Source organism: Paramisgurnus dabryanus, chromosome 22 (assembly GCF_030506205.2).
Source record: "Paramisgurnus dabryanus chromosome 22, PD_genome_1.1, whole genome shotgun sequence".
NCBI lineage: Eukaryota > Metazoa > Chordata > Actinopteri > Cypriniformes > Cobitidae > Paramisgurnus > Paramisgurnus dabryanus.
In genome coordinates this window covers 6655657-6675585 of record NC_133358.1, presented here as the reverse complement: position 1 = coordinate 6675585, position 19929 = coordinate 6655657, and the positions used below count along the sequence as shown (strand labels likewise).

General features: G+C 34.6%; 2 long non-coding RNA genes across 3 annotated transcripts; one reads left to right on the top strand and one right to left on the bottom strand.

Moving 5' to 3' along the window:
* Window positions 1–542: 542 nt before the first annotated feature.
* LOC135745794 (uncharacterized) lies at window positions 543–3534 on the top strand. 2 transcript variants are annotated; one of them, XR_010531336.2, is made up of 6 exons: window positions 543–794; window positions 1490–1635; window positions 1980–2077; window positions 2218–2298; window positions 2379–2494; window positions 2638–3534. It is a non-coding gene; the product is annotated as an uncharacterized lncRNA (long non-coding RNA). The 2 variants fall into 2 exon arrangements; XR_012335685.1 differs by having other exon boundaries at window positions 543–1635.
* Window positions 3535–15427: 11893 nt separating this feature from the next.
* Window positions 15428–19516, bottom strand: LOC135752621 (uncharacterized). Its single transcript, XR_010533188.2, has 4 exons — window positions 18528–19516; window positions 17952–18016; window positions 17729–17827; window positions 15428–16128 (listed from the first exon to the last, which is right to left on the bottom strand). It is a non-coding gene; the product is annotated as an uncharacterized lncRNA (long non-coding RNA).
* Window positions 19517–19929: the final 413 nt, after the last annotated feature.

Here is a 19929-nt window from a genome sequence, read left to right as displayed (position 1 = left end):
AGATGTCCCCGCCGCTTTTTGCACAAGTTGATTGTGTCCCGAGTACCGACCACTTATTGGAAGAATTCTTGCATTAGGGTTCATTGACATCTAAAACGCATGGGAAACGCAGGACGTGCCGCTGTCTTCTGGTTTTCAAAGCGCTTACTTGAACACGAGTTTTGTTTCAGACACGTCTATATTGAGTGCGCTTGCCGGCCGCGCGTCTATATTTTAAATAAACTTGAGCGCGTCTTTTAACAAACGGGCTGGTCTCTAAAAGGAAAAGAATTTACAAAACGTATTTTTTTATCCAAGTCATAGATAAACTCTCTATGAATAGTCATTATTCATCGTTTATTGCAAGGAACAAAAATCTATTTGATGCAAAACTCATTAGTTTATTTGAAAAAAGTCGTTTCAAAAGTATATCCATTATGTTTTCTTTTTTTTTAACACAATGGCCCTCATTTATCATTCTTGCGTAGAAACGGGCGTATATGTTGGCGTAAGATTATGCTTACACTCCTCTCACCGCCTGATTTATGAAACTGTGCGTACACAGCAAAATCACCAGTGTTAAATTTTCAGGGATGGTGTTAAATACACAGTGTTGATACTGTTTTAACACTATCTGGTAATAAAATAACACTGCCATTGCTAGGCCAGTGTTATATTCACGACAGTGTCAGTGTTAAACAAGGGTGTTATCAGATTTCACTCTGAGCGGTGTAAATCAAGCCACGCCTCCACTAAACATTTCCTGTCAGGGATTTTACCGCCATTTTCTTTCACAGGAGGACTGAAGAGATCAGGTAAATCAGTCTCATAATATTCACATGGTTTAGCTAAATTAAACTGTTATTTCTCTGTCTGACTCTACGCAGCCATATGCCAAAAAACCTAAATAAGATATTTTTCCCATTTTATTTTCCCTTTGTTCGTTATTTGGTTCAGTTTAATCAGAGCTACCTTGTGTTACGTTGTTCCCTTGTTAGTTTAGTATAAAGTTAAACTGCTAGCTAAAAGTTTAAAACCAAGAAGGATATATTAACAGGAGATATGAACGAAAGAATTGAACCATGATAAAACGCGACATGCACTCCAAATTGAAGGTATGAAATTAAGTTAAATGAAAGCTCGTTTATTCACCATATGATGCTCGTTATGAGGTAATCATATAGGCTAGATACCGTGAGTTAACGAGGTCGTTTACATGCACGTGAGTGCACGGATATCGGTTAATTATTCAAATTACTGAAAAACACGGAGAAAACCGCAACCGCATCGTCATGTGTTTTTCTAAGATGTATGCAAACAGGGGAAATATCGCCAAACCAACAATTAATTTGACCAAAACCTCACAATATATCATCATTTGTATGCACAGATTGGATGCATTGTGTGTTGTAAGCTTTTCGTGGCGCTAGATGTCAGACAGATGCAAATGGCAAATACATACGAAAGTGTAAAACGTGTATGGCGAACATTTGTTTTTCTGTCATTATAGATGCTAGTTTGGTGAAAGTTCACACTGAGTGCTTCAAATCATTCAGAAGAAATGCTGTTTTTAGGGCAGTTTATTAAAGAAGACCTGACATGGATGACTTCCAATGAGAAACAACTGCTAATACTTATATAAATTCATTACAGAAGGTAAGTTTATATATTTATACATATAAATCATTTTATTTGACATAACTGAACAGTTAACCAATCTTTTTAGTATATGTAGTTTTGTACTTATTATTATTATTATTATTATTATTATTATTATTATTAATAATCTGGAAAGAAACTCACATGACCTGCTGCCAACTTTAATAAAAATATATTATCTTCTCATACATCGTTTTGCTATTGATGTCATATTAAATAGCAATCAAATTGATTACTATTTTGAAAATGTATAAATGAAGATTCATATTGTCTTGAGTGCTGTTTTTAATATAAAAAGAATGTTGAGTTTTCAGAGTCTTTATTGTCATTTTTTGTGATAGGACCCTACCAGACTATATTTGAATACGGCATACCCATGAATTCTGGAACTGTTATTCCTTAACCCAGTTTGGAGGATAAGAGCTTACCAACTAGTTATGTGAGTACACACAGTACATTTGTACTGTACACTGTCTCTAACATGATTTATTATACTGAGATGATTTTGATTCAAATAACGGTTAAAACTGCACCCTTTTTGGTATTTTCTTGACTCTTTTTGTCTTTGAAAATCTGCAGAAATATGCTGAGGTGATGTATTGCAAAATAGCCAACATACAACAATATGGATGACCCTCTGTCTAAAGGAGTTTAAATATGGTAAGTGTACATGGGTTTGCTACTTTTACGGTTTTAAAGTTTAACTGTATACTCATGGTGTTTAAATTCTGTTTTGCTAGGACGGGACAGTTATGTGGCAGCTCTTCCCTGGCTCATTCACCTCTTGCCTTTCATTTGTGAAAGGAAGAAAGAAGAAAGAGGGTCAATGTGCAACTGAAGCTACTGATTGTGCTATGTAAGTTTTTTTTTTTTAGTATTTTGTTCTAGTTATTTATTCAGCAGTTAGTTTGCTTGCATTGTTCACCCCATGTAAATGCATACAAGTTCATAAATACACATCAAATACATTCATCAAATACACTCTTTTAAAACACTTAGGTGATGAGCATCAATCCATGCTTTGAGGTGGATGAATCAGCACAGCCCTGCCTGCACTGCGTTGGGAACAGAAGTTGCATCCAGAATTTTTGCATCATTCTGGACCAAAAAGCCATTCCATGATGAAGACCACTGATGCAGCCTTCCACTACATCATGAGTAAAACAACCAACTACAGAACTAAATACCAGGTTGGAACGTATTTAAGAAAAATGAAACGTCTTTTGAATTTAAATGTCTGTTTTGTTATGGAAAAATCTTTAGTATTGTGAAGGATAAGCATTTCTGCCTGCCAGTAAGGTAATTGCAGTGTATTTTAATGTTCAAGTTTTGAGTAGGGTGGCTAATTTTTTTAAATCTCTCATTTGATATATTAAAGACCTTATAATAAGTGGTTTTCATGTCACTGCGCTGTGGTATAAGATAACTTTCATTATTCCATACTGTATTTTGTTTCTAATTGAAGCTGAGGTATTTAAATAAGCAGTGTTAAATGCAAAGTGTTGTGTGTATCAATGTAAATATTAAATGTGATGTACTTTAATAAAAAGAGGTTTTGCAATATTTCTTGTCATTTGTCTTTTATAGAAACAACCCATTATTAACAAAAGTGGCTATTAATCCGTATTTTAACACTTAACATTGTTGAATTGACATTACACTGGTGTTGACCTTAAATTAGGAGTGTTAATTTTTAACACTGTATTTCTGTGCCAACACCAGTGTAGTGTGGAAACAACAATGAATAGTGTGAATAAAGTGTAAAATTTAACAATATTGAGTGTTAAATTAACATATAATGAGTGTTGTTAAATTAACACTACACTTTTGACTAAATTAACACAGTGTAGTGTGGACACATATACACACTTTTCCAGTGTTAAATTTGACACCCTGGGTGTTATTTTAACACCAGTGATTTTGCTGTGTACCGTTGATATTCAGGTGTACGCAATATCTGCCCTTCATAAATGCCGCGGCCGAAAACGAGCGTCATTAGAATAACAAGCCCATATAAATTCAAGTCTCCGCCTCCCCCACGCCCTCATTTTACGCCATTGACACACGAAAGACGGCAAAGAAGAGAATCCGGGGAAGTGAAAAGAAACAAAATTGTTTTATTTGGCAGTTTAAAGAGTGGGATTAAAGACACATTAATAATTGGATGACAATTTGTAATATTCTTATTATTATTTTTATTATTAATTGATATTTAGAAGAATAATTATTTATTCTTATTATTATTTACTGTTGCCTACATCTAAATTCTATGTCTGCTTAATGGTTCAGTTAATTTTTTTTATATAATATTTTAAAATGATGTAGTAACTTTTGTAGTGTGTTGTTCTGTATTTACATACAGTTGTTTGTTAGCTGTATCTTAGATCCAGTTTGATACGGAGCTCCGGATATAATTCAAATTAACAATTTGTTTCCAAGACATCCACATGTTTTAGCTAAGCTAATTCATAATTTGAAGTAATAATAATTGTAATAGTAATTACGAAATATTCTAAATATTATAATAATTAATTCCAAGGAACAAACTGTTGAATATTGGGAACAAATTCTAAATTTATGGCCATACTTTAGACTAAATAAGAAAAAGAAGTGTCCATAGCATAAAAAATTATTCGTGGCCATAATTTTGTCCATCATGATCGGATTTACGGCTCCATTCAACACAAGCATTTTACCTTACCTCATCTGTATTTATTTATCATCGAATGGTACGTAACTAGCTTACCTTTTATTGCATTACCATGTTTTCGTAGCACATCCTTGTGCTTTCTTGCAATGTGCCGCTTCAGATTCCAGGAAGAATATTTGCTAACTCTTTACAGTCTCTCCGCAGTCCCTTTCAATTTTTTCTTCCTGCTCAATCTTAACTTTGATTTTTACTTTACATTTATGTATAAGGCTTGAATTCCATAACTTATTGCTAGACGTTTTTACAGATTATCGAACTAGCAAATTATCAAAGGGCGTTCTGGGTTCAACGAGCGGTGCTGAGGGAGCGGAATTTTCGGAAAGGCGCTTTGATGGTAATATTACCGCACCGCTCAAAGCTCCGCTCCCACTAAGCTCCGTTCACATGCTCGCTCTGAAACATCAGGTAAAGCGCACAGGCTCTCAACTGAAGGAATACATATGCATACAAATCAAATGCTTTGGTAAAGTCTCAAAAATTAAACATTGAACATTGTTGCATAAAAATAAACACTGAAGTTTATAATTACTATGTTTTTTACAGTGGGTCATAATATATCATATATTTTAGTTTGTCAGTACGTTTTGTGGTGTTAGGAAGTTTTTGCGCATTTCTGCACTAACTCAAAATGTGCGTACACCACCTCCTGAGCTGGCGTAGGATTTGAGCGTGCCGTACGCCAACGTCCATATTGATAAATCTCAAAGTCACCGTGGTTTTGGGTGTACGCAAGGTGTACGCTGGAAATTTGGTGTACGCACTTTTGATAAATAAGGGGCCAATGTACCTTAGCCTACGTTATTTAGCAATAGACATGATCTAAGTACTAAAAAAATAAGACAGATTTTTTCCATTTGTTTCCAATGCATACTTGATAAATCTTGCTTGTGTATTGTATATCAGGGGTTTCCAAACGTTATCAACCCAACAGTTAATCTCAAGACTCACCATTTTTTAGAAATAGAAATATAGAGGAAAACACAAACACATTTGTTTCCTTTAGTTTTTGAATAAGTTTACTTTAGTAATATTATGGTCTTATGGTAGGGATGCATGATTATGGCAAAAAATATAATTGTTTATTGCATTTGCACGGAATATGAAATTATTTGAAAAATACAGTGAATTGCAAGGCTGCAGAGAACAGTGCACTACTGCAGACTTATACTACTGAGGGTTTAAAGATATTATTTTAATAGTCAGTCGTGAACTTAAGTGGGCCGGTCTAAGGCATGAAACTCCAGTGCTGAAAATGAGTCCCACTCCGGCCCTGAATGCAAGTACAATAGCGAATACGCGAAATGGGAGTCATGAATGAGCTTTACAGATAATGAGAAAGAGCAACGCGAAAATGAAGCGCTCAGTATGAAAAAGATTACTAGACTAGGCTGTGGTCTTGTAACTCTGTTTTTTCTTGTTTGTTAGTAATCTAACGTGATACGCCGTTATACGCAATTTACCCACTAATGGTCAAGGATTTCCATATACCCATTTAAAAAAGCGTGAAAATACTTAACAGTGTGTGACAAACCTTTGACACTTTCATTCATAAATTGACATCTGAATCACTCACCATTCGCACGCTTCACTTGCTACTTTGGCGGGTTTAACCTCATATACAGTCGGCTATTTGGTATTTGGTGCATGTGACTTCATGCGGCACTGCGCGATCCGATCATCATATGAAATCAAATCGCAAAAGTGACTGTAAAGCAGACGGGTGTATTCATGTGGTTCCACAACAGCCAAAAGAATGAAATCAGAGTACCGCGAGAGCAATTCGAGAAATCACACAGAGAAGTCTGCTTTCTATTTGCTCTCGCGGTACTTTGACATCACCAAGCGGTCTGCGTAGCGCCAAATGAAATCCAATCTGCTCGCAGTCTGCAGCTCACACGACACCAAACAGTATGGCAAGCCATTTTAACTTTTATTCGTTGAGTTCTTGATATCAACAATTCAATTTTCACTAGTTAAAATTTTCATTATTGACATCAGAAATTACATTTCTACTAGTAACAATGGCAATTCTTGGTATCAACAATTACATTTCCACTAGTAACAATGGTAATTCTTCATATCAACAATTTAATTCTTCATATCAACAATTCAATTCTTGATATCAACAATTAAATTCTTGATATATGTAATTGTATTTTCACAAGTGAAATATCACCATAGGCTGCCATTCAAATTCAATTCTTGATATTAAGAATTACATTTCCACTAGTAACAATGTTAATTGTTGATATCAATAATTAAATTCTTGATATCAAGAATTAAATTATTGATATCAACAATCGAGTTCTTGATATCAAGAATTCAATTGTTACTAGTTAAAATGTTAATTCTTGATATCAATAATTCGATTGTCACTAGTAACAATGTTAATTTCTGTTATCTGAAATTGTATTTCTGATATCAATATCATTTCAGATATCTAAAATGGCTTTCTTACTAGTAACAATCCCATTCATGATATCAGAAATTAAAATTGTCACTAGTGAAAATCGAATTATTGATATCAAGAATTAACATTTTAACTAGTAACAATTGAATTCTTGATATCAAGAACTCGATTGTTGATATCAAGAATTGAATTCTTGATATCAAGAATCGAATTGTTGATATCAAGAATATACATTGTTACTAGTGGAAATGTAATTGTTGATATCAAGAATTAAATTGCTGATATCAACAATTAACATTGTTACTAGTGGAAATGTAATTGCTGATATCAAGAATTGCCATTGATACTAGTAGAAATGTAATATCTGATATCAAGAATTACAATTTTAACTAGTGAAAATTGAATTGTTGATATCAAGAACACAATGAATAAAAGTTAAAACGGCTTGCCATACAAACAGTGCCTGTGGAGAAATAAACGAGTGGAGCAGAGCTACGAAACATAACAAAATCCGGAGAGTTAACAACGCACATGATTATGTCAACATTTATATCATCAGTCCAGCTTATTACTTCATCTGGAGGTGAGGATTCACTAAATGGCCATGTTGATGTCCTGATGGTTTTTGATATAATCCACTAGCTAGCCTAACTTTCCTGTAGTTTCTCTTTCAGCATGTTTGCTAACAGAATCACAGCTTAAACTTCTGAAAAGTGTTCATTTTTATATCTACGTTCAACGTTTTAATGTATTACGTTCAGATCAGACGCAAAAATTAATTAATGATCATCTTCTCCACTTTGGTTTTTGGTGTCTAATATTACATGATGCTCTTGTCATAATTATTAAATTACATCCTAAAATCTTTTGTTTTTCATTCTTAAACACTGCACCACTTAGGCTATATGCACAAAGTACACTTGTTGATTATGTTTATAACATTATATGGTTTGTAATAAGGTGAATGTTTATCAAGACATATCATTATTTTCTTACACAATGATTTTAAATGTTGTTATGGGGTATTTTTTAATGTGCATGATTAATCTGGATTTGTAACATCCCTAAAAATACATGATTTAATTTTAGACTGGGTTTATGTTCTGCTATAGAGACATAGGGGCAGTTTCCTAGACAGGTCTTATCCTAGTCCCAGACTAAAATGCATGTTTGACGCACACCAATCATGTTTTTTGTAAGGTTTGTTTGTAAAAACTACTTGAATGCCCTAATATAACCTAGCAATAAGCCTAGTGCTGGATTAATCTAAACCATGTCGGGAAACTTCCCTAAAATATAGTTCTATGATATATTCTTTATTTTAGGTTGTTTACTGTATGTGCGCACTCTCAGAAGATAATTTACACAAGCTGTCACTGGGGTGGTACCCTTTCAAGTAGTACACCTTTGTACCTAAAGAGTGCATATAATGGGTACAAATGTGCCTATATCTGTACCTAAATGGTCAATATTACGAACCATTTAAAGGGTACCGTCCCAGTGACAGCTTTTGTTCTGATAGTGTAGGGCCCAAAATTTATTCAAGCCCAGGGGCCTCCACCCTGTTAAGTCCTGCCCTGAAGTCAGGTGTAAACTTGGAGGCAAAAACACTCACCAGTTTGGTTTTAATCATTCGGATGTTGCCCACAGCTCCAGTGCCAACAACAGACTTAACATTACCGGACTTCTTTTTCTGCATGCTGGTATCATTAGACGATCTTGTTTTAAAATCAGCATTCACAAAGCCTTGTCGACGACCCTTTTTTACGACGCGACTCCACTTCGGGGAATCCAAGGAAGATGTTAATCCGGTGGCTCCCTCCATTGACACATGATTTTCCACTCTATCAGCACTCAACGATAATGACCTCGCCATCAAAACTCCTTCACCGCTTATGTCCATTTCAAAAGTTTCAACTGACGCAGCTCCGAGTGCCGTACCCTCTGTCCGCGCAGCATTAGCACTAACGGGCTTTGCAGAGCCCTCCATGCTGGCAACCTGCATCCCATCCGTCGCTTGCTCCAAAACACTCACTCTCCGATTAATATCCACTGTGATAGCTCGTAGATCTTCATCCGCGTTAACATGTAGTTGCATTGCGTGTTTCATAGTACAAAGCTCAACACTCAGCTGCTCCACTCTTCCAAGCAAACTTGAGACATCAATGCTATCGAAGGACACTGGAGGTAACTCATCCAAGAAATGGGAAACAAATCTAGGAATGTCTTCGCCACATTCATTTATCACTTTAAGACAGCTTTTTATGTTATTGATGTCTTTCTGTGGCCCTTTAATTATGAGAAACATTCCGTTGTGTTGTAGGACACAGTTCAAACAATACCTTCTTTGAGGCCTCAATCCAATCAGAGTCAAACGTTTTTGCAGCCAACAGGACAATTTCATCCTGACTCAGAGTCTTAATTTTGACAGCAAGAAAATTAAGGAATTCATCCTCAACAATAACTTTCCCGTCAACAGTATTGTATATCTCAGGTTTCAGACGAGAACGTTTAAATACAGAAGCAGATGATACAGCCAGCCCTCGTGAGGCAGCGTCCGCCATGTTAACTAAGCTCTATTATGATTAGTCGTCTGAGCTTGATGTTTCATACAGCCTATAGACCAGTGTTTTTCAACCCTGGTGCTTTTGTGGAAGTACTTGTAAAATTGTAATCGTAGACAAAATAATAAATGCGCTCTCATCAGCGTGGACACTGCAACGTGTGAGTAGATATGAAATTACGCTCGTTTTTAAAGTGAAAGAGTTGTTCTGTTAAAGTTAAACAGAAATTTGCAATGGAAGTTTTCCCCTACATACTGTACTAAGTGCCACCATAATGACATTATACACGCTACCAGTTTGTTTTTAACACCTATCTTACAAATACTAAAATAGTGTTATAAGCGCTCAGGGGCGCCACCATGCACCAATTTTTAAATGGGCCCAGTGTGCACAGCTCACAGAAATTTGTGAAAACATTAAAATAAATATTACAGAGCGTTCAGTCTTTTCTTGGAACTCCCACTTACATTTCTAAAAATCTGAGCCCTCTGCATTCATGTGAAAACTGTCAAATTATTATGTTGACTAACTTCTACATAAAATAGTAATATCAATTAATTAAATCGGAATAATTACGTATTTGCAGTAGGCTATATTTATATCTGAAATGACATTTTTGTTTATTTAGGTTCTGTTTAATGAATTATGTTCTGTCTAATGATTATTTTATTATTTTAAATCCATAAAGTATATAAACAATTAAAATTACATAAACAAGAATCACGTGATTGATTTTAATGTTCAACGCTGCCAAAGCAATAATACTGTAATCTACACCTTTTGTTTATTTTCAACTTTTTATTTTTATTGCACATATACAATTTTAAAATATGTTTATACAAAATTACGCATTGTTGCACTTAATGTTACCTATTATATGAAGTTATAGTACCAAGATGAATCTAGAAATCTACTAATAATGTCGAGGCTGTCACAATCACGAGGCTGAAAAATACATTTACACCGCGGAGGTTAACAGCACATTACTGTACTGGGGTTTGGAGATGTTGGGAGCGTTTCTGACCCCCGGTCCGTGTACTTTTTCGTTCATTCATTATTCTATTTCGGAATGACAGATGAAATTTAAAAAAGGGTGCAGCTTGGTTTTTTGTTTAAAATAAAAAAGCAGAAATGGCTGTTTTTTGTTTTTCAAATGTATTTGACCATGCGTCAATATGTTACGCGGAGGGTATACCCTTCGCGTCATTTTTTGACGAACTGGGGACTTCAATACTATTGAGTCCGTTGCATTCTCTTTCCTATTTTCGTACCATTTTCTTACCATTTTCGCGTCGGTTTAGGGTTAGATTTACATAATGACATCCCTACCCAAACCTATCCCTAACCCCAATGTCAGGCGACAACTGTTTAATTTCGCGTACCTAATAGTATTGAAGTCCCCAGTTCGTCAAAAAATGACGCGAAGGGTATACCCTCCGCGTAACATATTGACGCATGGTCAAGTGGCGTCAAATATTGACGCAATGGGATGAGGATGTGTTGTTAAATAATAGTATTAAAAAATGGACGACATTTCGGTAAGAATCAGGGTATGTTTTACTAATTTGATATCCTATCTGAAATCAAGTAAAGAGAAATTCGAAATCGGCTCGTTTTTTTTTTATAGTTTAACAAATCAGTTCATGAGTTCTATATTTCATTTAAGCCTCTGGTCGTCGCTAAAACGCCCCCTCCATCTGATTGGCTAAACCGCGCCCTGGCTTTCTTGTGTCAGGCAGAAAAAGAGTAGGCTACCTCAAGGAACTCTCCATGATATTTGATGCAGAAATATATTTCGGAACACATAATGCTGCTGCGAAGCTTTGCCTCTAATAAACAACACTTGAGAGATCAGTATACTGACACAGAGTTTGAGATTGTATATTTTTTATTTTTGTGAGTATCATTTTTGTTGTAGCTCTTTCCGTATCCCAGTGATAAATGCAAAAGTAAAACGTACTGTACAGGGCACTGGCACTATCCCGCCCCCTCAGATCACCTTTAATGTTGAATGGGATTTTAATGATAAAATGCGCTATTTAAAAATCACGTTTGCCTTGTGTATTGTCTTCCTAAAGGGAATTTTAAAGTCTAATTATTTAACAAAACAAAAAAACAAGTGTGCATGTATTCTACCGTGACACACGCCCACTCATGTATAGCCTAGGCTTGTTCGAATTCATCAGGCGAAGACGTCAAAATGCCGCGAGAGCGAGACGAAACGACACTTAGTATGATTTCTCGAATCGTTCTCGCGGTACTTTGACGTCATGTGGTTGTTGGTTCTTGCAGCCGCGTCTGAAGTTGAACAAATTTGTGTTGACGGCTTGAGGCACGCCGACAATGAGCCCGCGTTCTGAGTCTCAGAGGGAAATCAAGATGTCGAAGTGGGAAATTATATAAAAATTTACAGACAGGAGTGTGAGAGTGACCTGGGCCTGCCCTGTAGCAATGGATATATGGAAAATAGCATTGGAAGTTCTACAAACCGGACTCCGGATTGTCACACATCAATTAATGCCGTGGCGTGGATGAATTATCGGAGCATTTCAGGTGCAAAGATCCAAATATTCGGCTGTCATTAAGTCAATTCGGGCACCATGAACTTCAGCCAGACTGTACATAGTTTTGAAAAGTTCAGATGTTCATGTTCTTCAGCATCCTTGCAAGTCAACGTACAACCAACAGCCTATTATTGTTCTGCATTTAACGTTAAAGGTAAGCCTGTACGATCTCTCTCTCTCACACACCTGTTTATCAGGAGTAAATAGATAAAAAACAGACATTGTTAAATTTATAACTAACGAATTTGAATTAGCCTATCCTACAGCATAGCTTTATATGTAAACGAGTTATTGCCATTTTGCTATTGTGGTTCTCTAGCTGCTTAATCGCTAGCTTGGTGCATTACTTGTGGCAGTTAAAATAACTACGTTATATGATCAAATTGAACCAAAATGTTGATAAAATGTTGCGTTTGGACCGTTTTTGGGCTGAAAACCATCAACTCTATTTGCCAACACTGCCCCCCACCATTACGTAAAATGTATTTCTACCTCTGGGTCTGAACTTCTAATGAGTAGTGTTGTGCTAATATGTGACCTTAGGTATGCGTTTTTTTGTTGTTGTTGTATTGTTCAGAGCTCTGTACGTTGCTCACTATAGCTGTAGTTTTTGTGGTTGTATTACAGAGATGTTTGTTTATAACACTTTAAAACTTAATGTACCAAAACTATGTATTTTCTAGCTGGGGGAATTATATGCATTCATGTGATCGCCCCCTCTGGTATTTTAGACGCCGACTCATCAGCGCTCGGCTGGCGCCGGCACTGGTACTGTAGCCTATTACCCACTGGATGGAAAATTATTTGACGTAAAAAAATCATTGTAATGTTAACATTAAATATGTTAAAATGTTGATTTTTACGTCAAGTACAAGTGTAAAATATTACAATATATCACACTTAATAGCCAACCTCGGTGTGCATGTGTCACAACTGAATTATTAATAATAATAATAAAGTTAAAAAGTCCGACTGAGCGTGTGTGTACTCCGTTTACACGAAAAAAAATAGCTTTGTATGTTTGTAATATTTCTGCAGTAATTTTGGTCGCTATATAAGCAAGGCGTGTACCCGATCTAGAAATCACAAAGGGGTTTGACATAATGATCAAGCATAAAGTTCAAACAGGGTATGAGCATTCATAAACACTTTTGTGAGGATATCTTAATACTCAAAACAAGCTTATTTGCATCTTTGTGAAATTTAAATAAAATGTTTGCACATAATTTTCTATCGCATTGACTGACATGCATCTGTCTGCACCTATATGCATCTTAGTTATTTAATTGTTCCGCACTTGTTAAAGGAATAAAATTATCATTAAAATGGCCTAGATAAAAAAACAACTGAACATTCTAATAAAGACACAATTTATTTAATATTTTATTTATTTATTTAATATTTTCTATGTGTTTATACGGTTTTAAAGACTCCCTTTGAAATCTTGCACTGTAAAAAGTATCTTAATAATTTTTTTTAGTTGGACACACCAAAATAAATGACTAAAACTGAACAGATATGTTTAAAATGTATATTATTGTGGTGTATTCATCAAATAAAATAAGTATTTAACTAACAGATTATTTCTAATGGATATCCTTGTACATATTTCTTGTACATTTTAATCAATAGATTTGAGAATATCACACTTATATATTTACGTTTTTAAAACTGTAATTGCTCATTTCAAATTAATATTATTTGTATTTAACATCAACTAGTATTTTTCACTCCTAACTTTAACTATGATTTTATTGATATTTTGGTGAAACATTTTTACATTGTATTATTTGAGTGAATGTAGGCAAAAAAATTAAATAGATTACATTAATTTAAAAAATCACAGGTTTTTAATCAGCAGCAGAAGAAACTGCGCATTTTGCAGACGAGAAACACCTTAGAAACTCCTCAAAAATCCTGGTAAGTGTTGAGTTTATGAATATTTACATTTACAATATTTACTTTGTTAATAAAATATTGTCTGTGTTCTTGTGTAAACAACTTTAATTTAATTTATCTGAATACTGTCGGAGTCTGTCATGTTAACTGGGTACAGTAACAGTTTTTGTGCACATAAGCTGCTAGAATAATCGTGACTATTTTTATTTATTCAGGTCACCAAAATGTTAGTAAGACTTTGCCACTAAATGTGTGTAAAATAATCAATTTCTGATCATTGTATTACTGCACAATGTGGCTGTATGCGTAGACAAACACGGCGCGTCAGAGTTTATTCAGCTCATTGTATTTGAAACTTCTACGCGGTTTGTCATTTTGAATGTACATTAATGTCATGTGTTTTACTTGTCATATTTGACAAACAAATGTTAAATAAAATAACGTGTGTACAATTGCTTTGTATATCATTGATAATTGATGGTTCAGTATGAAATAAATTCACTTTACATTAATACTGTAAATAGTGCTGCTATATGGTAACAGATGGCATGCATGGTTTATGAAGTAAATATGAAATCCTTAATAACATATTTTACCTGGCCCACTTATTCCGCTCACATATCTTTCATGTATTTTATAAAATATCAAAACTGCAAGTGGGAGATACTACAGACATTGTAATTTTTGTTAGTGATTTTAAAGTATGTAAAATCACTTCCCATCCAGTGGGTAATAAAGTAATGTTACTTTTGCATTTATCAACATGAAAAGGTAGACCTACAACAAGAATGATAAAATGCTCTTAACAATCTCAAACTCTGTGTCAGTATACTGTGCTTGCGATCTCTCAAGTGTTATTTATTAAAGGCAAAGCTTCGCAGCAGCATTAATTATGTTTTTAGAAATATATTTCTGCATCAAATATCATGGGGAGTTATGAGTGAGCCCAGCTTCATGTCGCGAACTTGAGTGACTCTTAACCTGCCTGACACAAGAAAGCCAGGGCGCGGTTTGGCCAATCAGATGAAGGGGGCGTTTTACCGACGACCAGAGGCTTAAATGAAATATAGAACTCATGAACTGATTTATAACCCACAAATGAAAAATGAAAAATTGAGTCCTAATCTCATTTTCCATTTGTTAAACTAAACGGAACAACGAAAAAACGAGCCGATTTCCAATTTTTCTTTACTTGATTTCAGATAGGATATCAAATTAGTAAAATATACCCTGATTCTTACCGAAATGTTGTCCATTTTTCGAATACTATTATTTGATGATAACAATACATTTGGAAAACAAAATACAGTCATTTCTGCTTTTTTATTTTAAACAAAAAACCAAGATGCACCCTTTTTTAAATTTCATCTGACATTCCGAAATAGAATAATGAATGAACGAAAAAGTACACGGACCGACGACGTTTTCATTCTTCAGATAGCAAAATGCATTTTTGGTTTATCAAACCATTTTAACGTCAAGAACTGGTGAAAAAAGTAACTAAACACATACAGTAAATCATAAATAAGTTAGCTCTATTTCCACAAACTGCAAGATAAATTAACATGTGTTTCAGCTCAGAAGTGTTAATTTGAGTTGATAATGTAATGCATATCTAATGACATTATATACAGCTAACAACCCAGCAAGCAATTTTGCGGCTAATAGACGTCTAGTAGCCGTCTAAACACCCCCCTGACGTCTAGGCTAAAACAAGGCTAATTTTGGGCTGTCAGTGAAAATCTAGTAGACGTCTATCATAGCCCAAGAAATAGACTAGTCATCAAATAGACGGCTATTAAACGTCTACATATATACGTCTAATAGACAGTGAATGTGGGTCTAGGCTAAAACAAGGCTAATTTTGGGCTGTCAGTGAAAATCTAGTAGACGTCTATCATAGCCCAAGAATAGACTAGCCGTTAAATAGACGGCTATTAAACGACTACACGTGTGTGTCTAATAAAGAACAAAAGAATGGCTAAAGAATTCTTTTTAATCCATTAAAAAAGGTTCTCATAAACATGCAATCATGCAATTTATTACAAAAAATATTGTTAATACAATAGAAATTCAGATAAGACAAAATGAAGAAAAACTACTTTTAACAAAAAGAATAAAAAGAGTAACAAAATAAAAGCATATATAACAAAATACAATTTTAAAAATGAAATAACATCTAAACATTAACAAACTATCTTCAGTTCACGTCAACTTATTAATTGTACTAATTTCTAGACCCCCCCCCCCCCCCCCCGTGCTCCCTGGTGCCTGTTTGAAATGCCCCCATTGCATCCTTCACTTCCAGTTCTGTTGCTGCTGGGAAGTTGTTCAACACAGCATCTGCCAAATATGATATGAAAAGAATGCATGAGACAAGTATTTCTGCTTTATGTTAAATGTGATAGTCATTCTCTTTTGAAAAAGTCATATAAATATTGACAGGTCAACAACAGTAATCATACCGTTCTCATTACTAACAGAAGTGCATGTTTCTCTGCGTGTGTTTAATGACATTTTTGGAACTAGCAAAAGAGGCTTAAAGGCAGGGTATCTGATTTTGATCCAGATTTTTTTTTAGTTATGCTGGTTGAAAGTCTCCTCAAATATTGATAGCTCTCACTATGCTAAGTTGTCTAAATGTGTATTTTTATATATTTGTGTCACCTGTAAAAGGCGTAGGACCAAAAAACGTTCAACAAATCATTGAACCCTGACCGAATGCAATAATTGGACGTGGGCATGGGCCAGTTACCGGTTTGAAGGTATACCGAGATTTTCAGAGTCAAGGTTTTAAAAAAACCACAAAAATTTTCTGTGATACCGTTTTCAATGTATGAACTGTGTTTACACAAAGTGAATTAAATCATGTAATTAAATTCATGTTTACATTTACAATTGAAAGAATATTATCATTTAAAGGCTTTATTTTTACCTGGCATAAACGTTGTTTGTTGCTTAAAAATAAAATGTATTGTGTCCAGTTGAAAAGTTGATGTTTTAATATGCAGACATTTGAAAATAACACATTTTAGTGTCACAATGGCAATACCACAACACCGTGGTATTTTTGCTTACGGTTATCATACTGCCAGAATCTCATTCCGGCCCATAATTGGACGCATTAAATATTTGCCCCTCTTCTGTGAACGTGTTTTGCATGCCACTTCACAACCTGTTCACACTCTGTAAAAATAGGGAGAATCAAATAAACCTTCCTGCTGAATTGACACAGGAGCTACAAAACGAAAGAAATTTTGAAACAACAACAAAAAAAAACATCTGGATGAGCAAAGAGCAAAAACCCAAATTAACATTGGTAAGTTCACTGCTTTTCTGCAAGATGGAAACAGCTACAGGTCTGAAAGGGTCGTTGCAGTGTTTCTTTTGGAAAGGTAGGTATGCAGTGTGATTCTATTTTGATGGATTCAGATTGTATTTTAATGAAACTTGTTGCTTATGTAGTTTGTTTACGAATTAGTGTAATGATATTTATCTTTTCAAATTTCTAAACGTGCTGTATTTATTTCGGATTAAAAACAGTTGTTTATGTTGGTTATTTTGGTAATGTTATTTACTTTGTCAGTCTTACTGGTTAATGAGATAGGAGTGTGCTTCTGGTTGGTGCGTGTAGGCTAAAGTTAGTATTTTTCAAAATCAAATACCCTGCCCTTTAAGATGCAAAGCATAAAATATTCACAATACAATCTTATTGACATAAAACATGTCAAATGTCTAAAAATAAAACATCTAAAAAATATTGTGTGGATGAGTAAACTGTTGTATCGGCAAAGAGTAATTTAATCTGGGGCTTTTAATATTTAGAAAATATTAAGGCAGTACCGGACTGTCGTCAATTACTCCTCACATAGCCTAATGTCATATTAAAAGTATTATTTTGTGAAACACCATTCAGCCAAAAACTACATACAAACACACTTACCTTTAATAACTGAGAAGTGATGTTTTTTCAAATGCTTGCTTCTGCAGTGGACCACAACCATTCATGTTGAACTTTGAAATGAATGAATTTTAGTGAACTCTAAAATACAAAAAACAATGTCGTTAACAGTTGCAGACTGAAATATTTTCTGATTTTTTGTAACCACATGAAAGACTGTTGACACCACAATGTCAGATTAATATTGCATGTTTAGAGAATTTACCTGTCCAGCATTCTTCCGGCACGGTCTCTCAAGTTTCTCCCTCCAGTTTCGCACAGCTTTGACACCTGAATAGCACATGCCTATGTCAGTAATTGTACAGTATTGTATGCTTCAGTGTACAAGTGTTTACCAACCTTAAAGGTTAATGCCCACTGACCTGCAAGTTTTCCCTCACTAACACAATAAAACTCTTTTTCCAACAGACTGAAGGCCTGTAAGTTAAATCCATATGGAGGAATAGCTTTCCCCCACAATCTATCTCTGCATGCATAATTGTAAAGCACAACACTACACAACATTACTGTAAGCAACACAGTAATAACTTAGCTAAGTTACTGCTGTTACTAAAAAGCAGCCTACAAATCACTCATGTTGATCTTCAGTGTAACGTTACATAGACTCATTTACCTCCACTATTTTATTACATTGCAGGTTGTACTGTTTAGGTTTTATAAAACATGGGTTACTTACTACGTTATACTGTTAAGTTACCCGCAAGAATGTCGCGATTCCAACAACAAATAAAGTAAATCAATTTTAAACACATGTAAAATAAAATAATAATAAAAAACTTACAAGACCAAACGAGTGTGGTACATGCTTTCCTCGTGGCTGCTCGCTGATGTTGTTGCTTTTCAAACAGCGGAAATCTTTCTCGTGAGATTTGGCCTCGTGTTTGTGTACTCTGCCATCTAGCGGTTTGGAGTTGTAACTGGATTTTGTTTATCTTTGAAATACGGTCAAATAATGAATGTTATGCGTGACAGCAGATATTCAGATAAGATAAATAAAACCAAACATCTTAATTTCACTGGTGTCTTTGCATGCCTGATAAAATATCATAATTCTTGCAAGTTATTTTGGCAAAAACAAAATTTTATTAAATTCAAGGTTATTTTGGGCTAAACATGGTTTGTTCGTAGTCGGTCTATTTATGAGCTAAATAGTGGCTATGTACGACGGTGCATAAAACACTTTAAAGAAATTAAACAAACCTTGTAATCGCTGGTTAACTTTGCTTACAATGACATACCATACATCTCACAAGTTATTTTGGCAAAAACCACATGTAATTAAATTAATGGTTATTTCTGGGCTAAACGTGGGTTATTCGTAGTCGGTCTATTTGTAAGCTAAATAGTGGCTAGTACAGACGGTGTATAAAACACTTTAAAGAAATGAAACAAAATACCTTAATCGCTTTGAACTTTGTTTACATGATTAAATATCATACATCTCACAAATCATTTTGGCAAAACAACATGTAATTAAATTCATGGTTATTTCTGGGCTAAACGTGGTTTATTCGTAGTCGGTCTATTTATGAGCTAAATTATGACTACGTACAGACGATGCATAAAACACTTTAAAGAAATGAAAAGAAATACCTTGTAATCGCGGTTAACTTTGCTTACATGATAAAATAGCATCCATCTCACAAATATTTTTTGTCAAAAACCACATGTAACCAAATTAAAGTTTAATTGGGCTAGAAGTGGGCTAGGCACAGCCCGGCTATATCGGGTCTATACTGAAACGAGACGTTGAAATGACGGCTATTGCTTGCTGGGAATAAACCAAGTGTTAATTATAAAAACATAAAACAGAAACTTATGAACTAATAAAAAATGAACACAAATGTATCTAACAATTGTTAACTCTTGTTTGACTGTATTTGTATCTGATTGATAGTTTAAGATTTTTTAAACATTTATTATCATTTTGTATTACAAACGCTTTTGTAATTTGACTAATGTTGTTAATGAATGTAATGTAAATATAAATGTATTATAAAGTTAATCTGTGCAAACATAATTTAATCTTTGCCTTTTCTTTTACTTATTTTAAAGGTTCTAAGATATTTGAAGCAGTTTACAAATGAACCCCCCCCCCAGAGTTTAGACTCCACCTCTCTCAGGTCTGCAAGTTTCTGGGCGGGGCTGATGGTGGACATAAAATATGAGACCACCAGAAGTTC